The following is an 8,078-nucleotide window of genomic DNA, read 5'->3' on the forward strand; positions in this document are numbered from 1 at the left end:
AAAGAAAATAAGGAAGCGGAAATGTGCACCAAGTCCCAGGACACACATTTGTGAAAAGATTTGCAAATGTAATTATAACCTTGGACATGTTTCAACTTTCTATACATTGCAATGTTTTGTCTATAGTAAAAAGATTTATCATACACTAATTGGGAGAGCATATGACATTCTGTAACTCACAATGTGACAAAATAGGAATTAGAATGGCAATATAACAAGGTGCTGCATCTATTTGTGTTCATTCTAAATTGGAACACATTATATAAGAGCCATGTACCAGCCAGTATTCCAATTGTGAACTGTTCATTTATAATACGATACTAATTTTTTCTTCCATCAAATATGGTCTGTTTTTTAGAAACAAACATCTGAAAAATGTTATCACACTAAAAAACTAATTATTTTCTTCCATCAAAAAATTATTTTGTTCTATATTGAAGGATTAATACAAATATACCAGGATACCATAAATAAGGATGAGGTCCGGTTTCATGTTGATCATGGGCTTAATGGAGGTCGTGCCTGTTTGCTGTTGGTGATCCTTACAAACTAACGCAGGATTTTGCTGAATATAATGCTATTTAACCATAATGCACTGCACAAGTCTTTGGACCTAGGCTTATGAGGGTCAATAAAGGATGTTTTTTTAGGTGCCAGCCCTCCCACTATAAAATAATGGGCACAGGACAGCCATGGTGTTGGTGTACTGGAAGTTGTTGCAGGCAAAAAATAGGAAGAGCTTACAAACTGCATATGAATGACAAAAGATTAGGAAACTAAGCTTTTATTCTAATTGCTTGCTCATTAGGCAATGAATTAACCTTTTTTCTGACTTTTTCATTAATCAATGTATTTGTCTTTAATATTATTGTCAGGAAATTCGTGGGCATAGAAACCTAACTGCACATGCATCTATGCACACACATACAGGCACGTGCACACATGGACATATGCACATGTCTACTGCCACAACGCAGGCTATTTAAACCTAAAATCTGCACAAGATCCTTGCAGAAAGGTCTTCAGTCTTGCTCCTGTGTTCTTGATACTTATCCTGATACTGTTATTGACCCGATTTCTCCCTGAACTGCATTTTCATTATCCTTATCTGCATATGTTTGCTGTCTATCTCCAGACTTCTGACCATGCTCCTGACCATCAACTTTGTACCTCACTGCCCACACATTGTGACTTCTTCCTGGCTCTGATCCTGCCTAGCTGTTACTGGACCATGCTTGTGACCCCATATAGCTTTTGGCTGAACTTGTCACATCCACAGTGTATGACCAGCTTTAACCCTACTCACCTGGTACCAGTGCCCTCAAGTTCCAGCCTACAGTATCTGCATTATGGTCTTTCCATCGTCCCCTCAGACCCTGTCTCAACTTCCAGGGGTCAGTGGTGGCTGGTGCTCAACATTTTTTTGGGGGGGGCGCAAACAAACGAAAAAAAACCCACATGTCCACTCATCCCTCCCCATTGGCGGAACCTAAGCCCTGAATATCCAATGGGACATGTGCTGTCTGCACAAAGGTCATTCTCCAAGATCCCTGTAATTCAGATACTGCCCCATAGGATATTGGCCGATATTAAGATAGCGCTGGCCAGAACAAGGTGAAGTGCGCCTGGAAATAACATGTCCCGGTGTGTTGTCATATTCTGCTCCCCATCACAGAATGCTCCAGAAGTCACGTTCCGTCGCCGCCATCTTGCTACACCCCACACTCCCGCACAGTAATGATAGAATGAGAAGGGGCAGGCAGACATCTTGTTACACCCATCTGAGTTTTAGATTTCACACTTATTTTCAACACAAAACGGAGCTTATATGCTTACATACAGTGGGCTAGATTCAGAGAGAAGATACGACGGCGTATCTCCAGATACGCCGTCGTGTCTCTGAGTCCGGCCGATCGTATCTATGCGCCTGATTCATAGAATCAGTTACGCATAGATTTCCCTAAGATCCGACCGACGTAAGTGTTTTACACCGTCGTATCTTAGGCTGCATATTTACGCTGGCCGCTAGGTGGCGCTTCCATAGATTTACGCGAAGGAATATGCAAATGAGCTAGATACGCCGATTCAGAAACGTACGTCCGGCCGGCGCATTTTTTTACGTAGTTTACGTTAGGCTTTTTTCGGCGTATAGTTACCCCTGCTATATGAGGCGTATACTATGTTAAGTATGGCCGTCGTTCCCGCGTCGAGTTTTGAAGATTTTACGTCGTTTACGTAAGTCGTTCGCGAATAGGGCTGGATGTAATTTACGTTCACGTCGAAAGCAATGACGATTTGCGGCGGAATTTCGAGCATGCGCACTGGGATTTTTTAAAAAACATCAAATGCGCGGGGTCACAGTTAATATACATAAAACACGCCCACATCATCCACATTTGAATTAGGCGGGCTTACGCCGACACAGATACGTTACGCCGCCGTAACTAAGGGCGCAAGTTATTTCTGAATACAGATAGACCATTCTATCTGAATCTAGCCCAGTGTTTTTTAATCCTATGGACTGTTTAGATGTTAAATGTGAAAATCAGAGGTGTTTTGTCACATGAGCAAACATGTAAGGTCATCAGGTTTGCTGCTGCTTTCAAAATTTAACATTTAAACAGTCCGTCGGATTTCCAAATACTGGCCCAGATTCAGGTAGATTGGAGCAATATTTGCGTGGGCAAAGAGCAAAGATTTTTCTCTGCGCCCACGCAAATATTTCGATTTGCCCAGCGATTCACGGAGCAGTAGCTCCGTAAATTGCACGGGCGCTATGCTAATTAGCCCTGCGTAAGGGCGCCTAATGTAAATGATCCCGCCGGGGGCGGGAATCATTTAAATTAGGCGCGCTCCCGCGCCGAGCTAACAGCGCATGCTCCGTCGGGAAACTTTCCCGACGTGCATTGCGGCAAATGACGTCGCAAGGACGTCATTTGCTTCTAAGTGAACGTGAATGGCGTCCAGCGCCATTCACGAATCACTTACGTAAACGACGTGAAATTTAAATTTCACGAGCGGGAAGCGCAGCTATACTTTAGCATTGGCTGCCCCTGCTATTAGCAGGAGCAGCCTTACGCTAAAGTCGCCGTACGGAAACTCCGTACCTTGCGTGCGCAGGGCCCGCGCAACTTTTGTGAATCGGTGGTAGTATGCAATTTGCATACTATACGCCGATCACAATGGCCGCGCCCCCCTAGCGGCCAATGCAAGAATGCAGCCTGGGATGTGAAGGCATAAGGAGGCTTATGTCTGTCAGATCCTAGGCTGCAGTCGGTGTAACGAGGTTCCTGAATCAGGAGCACTCGTTACACCGGAGCAAGTAAGCACTTGCGCCGCGCAACTATGGTTGCGCGGGCGAAAGTGCTTCTTGAATCTGGGCCACTGTCTTTAAGCATATAAAAAAAGTTTTGTGTTGAAAAAAAGTCTCAAATCTAAAACTCCGGTGGGTGTAACAAGATGTCCGCTTGCCCCCTTCTCACTCTATCTTTACTGTCCAGGAGTGTGGGGTGTAGCAAGATGGTGGCGAAAAAACATCACTTCCGCAGCATTCTATGTGTTACGTACATGGCATGTCAGAGTCTGGTTGTAGGAGGCCTCTCTTACGGCTCTGGTTCACGAGCCATTGGAGTGTGAACAGCGGACTCGGAGCACAGCGGTGTAGGAGTGCCGGTGTAGGGGTGATGAGCTGTAGGTAGCTGAGTCTCTCTGGCGTGGAGGTGCGACGGCACTGAAGCAGAGGAGAGGGTCAGTGACCCAAACAGAAGGTGCGGCTACACGGCAACAAGGTGATAAAGCAAGCGGATTAGTAACAAGCAGGAAACAGCAGGGTCAGGCAAGCCGGGTCACAACGGGTAATCAGATAGTTCAAAGCAGGTAACTGGAGCAGAGTCGTGGTTCAAGCAGGTAGGTCTGGCAGCGGTGGGTCCAATCAGAAGGGTAAGTCAAACGAGCCGGAGTCAGGGATTAGAGAGATACGGATAGTCAGCAAGCCGGGTCAAAAGGTTCAATCAGCAATTCAGGATCAGGTTTCAGGATCAGGTTTCAAGTGTAAGTTTCACTCCAAAACTGCAGATCAGGCAGCAAGGTGTTTGAGTCCAGCAATGTTTTTTAAAGTGCGCTTTTGGCGCCAAACCTGCAAGCACGTGTGCGCGCCAGCCTATGCATGCGCGCGGGACATGCGGCAGCGTGTAAACACAGAGGAACACTGTTGTTTCCTCAGAAACAAGGATGGAGGACGCTGGAGGGCAAGTCCCTGATACTATGATAGGGAGCGGAATGTGACGCTGCACCGGCCATCTATTATCTCCCTAAGGTCCACAAGGACCCGGTCAATTCCCCTGGCTGCCCTATAGTCAGTGGGATCGACTGTCACGCGAGGATAGGGAAATATGTCGATTTCCACCTTCAACCCCTACTCAGACTGGTGCCTTCATATTTGAAGAACACAGGGGACACCATCAGACTGTTACAATCAGTCAACTTTCAGGACGGCACGATTTTAGTCACGGTAGATGTTGCCGCACTTTATATGTGCATACCCCATGAGTTAGATAGTAGTCAACTGCCTCAAAATCTCAGAGCACTACTTTGCCGGTCATTCAGCGCAATTCGATCATGCAGCTCCTCAAGTTTGCAACTACACATCACTATTTATGGTTTCAGACGAGAGGAGTGGCCATGGGGGCTAAATTTGCCCCCGTGTGATGTCAGAACATCTGAAAAAACATTGCTCAGCTGCGTCCTATGTCATCATACACTGTAGCTGAAAATTTGATCAATACAATTGTGTGATTCCAACTTGACTACTGCAATGCTCTACTTGCTGGTGTACCTAAATCCACTATTAATCGGCTATAATATAAACACAATTCTGCAGCCAGAATCCTGACTAGGTCTGGTACAAGTGATCATATTACTCCTATCCTGGAGTCCTCGCACTAGCTACCAGTCAGGTTTTCCATTGACTTTAAGATCCTCTTGCTCACCTATAAGGCTCTTAATGTCTTGGTACCCCATTATCTATTGAAAAACCTGTGGCGTGGAAAACACAACCCAAAAACTCCACCCGGTGCAGAAAAAATGTGCACACACATAAAGAGTGATACACAGAAAACTGTGATGGGTGCATCATCAAGTGGCCCTCTGAAAAGGGGCCCTACCCTGATCCCCCGGGGCGTTAGGCTCCTGACAGGGACTGAGGTAATCTGTGGTCCGTGCAGCCGAAGCCGACACAGACCCAACTTCCTTGTAGGGTCTGCCGAAACAGAATCCTCCTTGGTGGGGCTCCCCCGAAGGGAGACCCCATGAGAGCAGGCGAACTAAGCCAGAGGCCATGTCCACCTACTCCCAAGACATTCAGGGCTGGCCTGAGCACCGACACCCTACTTATCACACACAAAGGTGTACAAAAAGTGCACCAACAAAAAAAGACAAAAAAGTGACAAACAAGTGGTAAAATAAAAAAGAAAGTGGGGGAGAAGGAAGGTGGGAGATGTGAGTAGAAAGTGACCATCGTGCAATACGATGGCTGGCCCTCTGGCCAGGAAACAAAAATTCCCCTGGTCCTAGCCAAAAGGCTCGGCCCTAGAGGCAGGTGGTAAAAAAGTGTATGTGGAGATGTGACCAAGGTGCCACACTTGCAAGTGTCCCTCTCAAAACACTTGTGCAAGGTATGGCACCCCTGGACTGCCACTCCAGGGGCACTATCTCCACAGGCTTTTCAATGGACCCTGGCCCCCGGCCCGGACCAGCAGCACTCTTCCCAGCCAGGAAGGTAGGAGTTCTGAGAGATTAGGGAGAGCCCACCTCAGCAGGCTACTCTCCCCACTCCCATCACTCCCACCTAATCACATTCGGGAAATACTAACCTCTCCCCCCCAAGGGGAAGGAGGAGCAAGCGTTCTCTCCCAAACAACTGACCGGGGCAGGCACCACCAAATCCAGGCCAAAGACCAGGGGTCCGGCCCCTCAGCTTCGATCTCATGCCTCTCCGTCCAAATCAGAAGGCCTCCACCTCCACGCCAGCAGGCTTAGCGTCCGCCAACCGCCATCCCTTTCCACCTTGCTGTGTACTCAGGATGGTTAGCATAGCACCACCTACTGGCAACTGATAAGAACAGATACTACACTTGATCTTAGCTAAAAGGCCGAGAAGCGATCTGTCTGAACTTTTATAAACGTAACCAACCCCCCCTCCTCGTAACCTCAACTCCTCAAACACTGGTCTTCTGTATGTGTCCCCTCTACTCACCTACACTTGATGGGAGACTGAGCCACCTTCTTCTATGCCTCAAAAACCTAAAATTAATTTCCAAAGAAAAGATGGTCATCTTCTCTAGACTCATTTAAATCTAATCTAAAAACTATTTTTTAGCCATGCTTTCACAAAGTGTTACTAAACCCACAACAGTAAAATCTGTCTGTATATGCAGTAAAGCATGCTTGTTAAACTCACTGCAGGGGCGGGTCCAGGGGGGGCAATTCCCCCCCGAGAATGCGGGTGAGTGGGCAGGCAGGCTGCTCCACAGGTGAGAAAGCGCTCAGCTCTGTGGTCAGGCGGCTCAGCAGGTGAGAGAGCGGGGTGCTTCGCTGGCAGGCCAGGCTGTCGGACGGCTCAGTTGGTGAGGGGGTGGGAGGCTGGGCAGGTGTTCCGGGCTGTCGGGCGGGAGGTTCACGCAGCTGGGCGGCTAGGTGAGTTAGCAGACTGCTGGCCAATCAGGAAGCCGGTGGGCGGGGGAGCTGAGATTACATCATCTTTTACCACCTGGTGCCCGCACTGCAGCCCTGCAGTGCAGTTCCGCCCTCACTGTGCAGGCAGCAATGGGAAGCAGAGAGATTACCTGACTGGTAATCTGGTGCCTGACTCTGGGATACTGCAAGTGACAATTGTAGCTGGTAAGTCACAATCCGTAACGTGTGGCAGGTGACGTGGCAAGTAACAATCCGTAACATGTGGCAGGCGCTGTGGCAAGTGACAATCCGTAACATGTGGCAAGTGACAATCCGTAAAGTATGGCAGGTGACATGGCAAGTGACAATCCATAACGTGTGGCGGGTGATGTGGCAAGTGACAATCTGCAATGTGTGGTAGGTGACGTGGCAAGTGACAATCTGCATCTGGTGACAGGATACGTGGCAAGTGACAGTATTCTAAATGAGGTCCCACTAAAGATCCGTATAGGGCAGGGGTGGGCAATTATTTTTTCGATGGGGCCACATGAGAAACTAAAAATATTTTGGAGGGCCGGGCCAAAAGGCTAAACTCAATACTGCATAAAATCAATTGTATTTCTTTATAAAAAGCAGTAAATATCATTGTTGGAAAACTGGTACGAGTACTTGTTATAGACATGGCACAGGAGGGGGACAGAGGCTGGGGACATGGCACAGGAGGGGGACATGGCACAGGAGGGGGACAGAGGCTGGGGACGACACAGGAGGGGGACAGAGGCTGGGGACATGACACAGGAGGGGGACAGAGGCTGGGGACATGACACAGGAGGGGGACAGAGGCTGGGGACATGACACAGGAGGGGGACAGAGGCTGGGGACATGACACAGGAGGGGGACAGAGGCTGGGGACATGACACAGGAGGGGGACAGAGGCTGGGGACATGGCACAGGAGGGGGACAGAGGCTGGGGACATGACACAGGGGGGGACAGAGGCTGGGGACATGACACAAGAGGGGGACAGAGGCTGGGGACATGGCACAGGAGGGGGACAGAGGCTGGGGACATGACACAGGAGGGGGACAGAGGCTGGGGACATGACACAAGAGGGGGACAGAGGCTGGGGACATGACACAAGAGGGGGACAGAGGCTGGGGACATGACACAGGAGGGGGACAGAGGCTGGGGACATGACACAGGAGGGGGACAGACGCTGGGGACATACGCTGGGGACATGGCACAGGAGGGGGACAGAGGCGGGGGACATGACACAGGAGGGGGACAGAGGCTGGGGACATGACACAGGAGGGGGACAGAGGCTGGGGACATGACACAGGAGGGGGACAGAGGCTGGGGACATGACACAGGAGGGGGACAGAGGCTGGGGACATGACACAGGAGGGGG

The 8,078-nt window shown here is 49.2% G+C and overlaps 1 pseudogene; it reads right to left on the bottom strand.

Annotated features, from left to right (window-relative positions):
* Positions 1-6,032: 6,032 nt before the first annotated feature.
* On the bottom strand, positions 6,033-6,161 carry LOC120942226 (annotated as a pseudogene).
* Between the last annotated feature and the right edge of the window lie 1,917 nt (positions 6,162-8,078).

Source organism: Rana temporaria, chromosome 5 (assembly GCF_905171775.1).
Source record: "Rana temporaria chromosome 5, aRanTem1.1, whole genome shotgun sequence".
NCBI classification, from domain to species: Eukaryota; Metazoa; Chordata; class Amphibia; order Anura; family Ranidae; genus Rana; species Rana temporaria.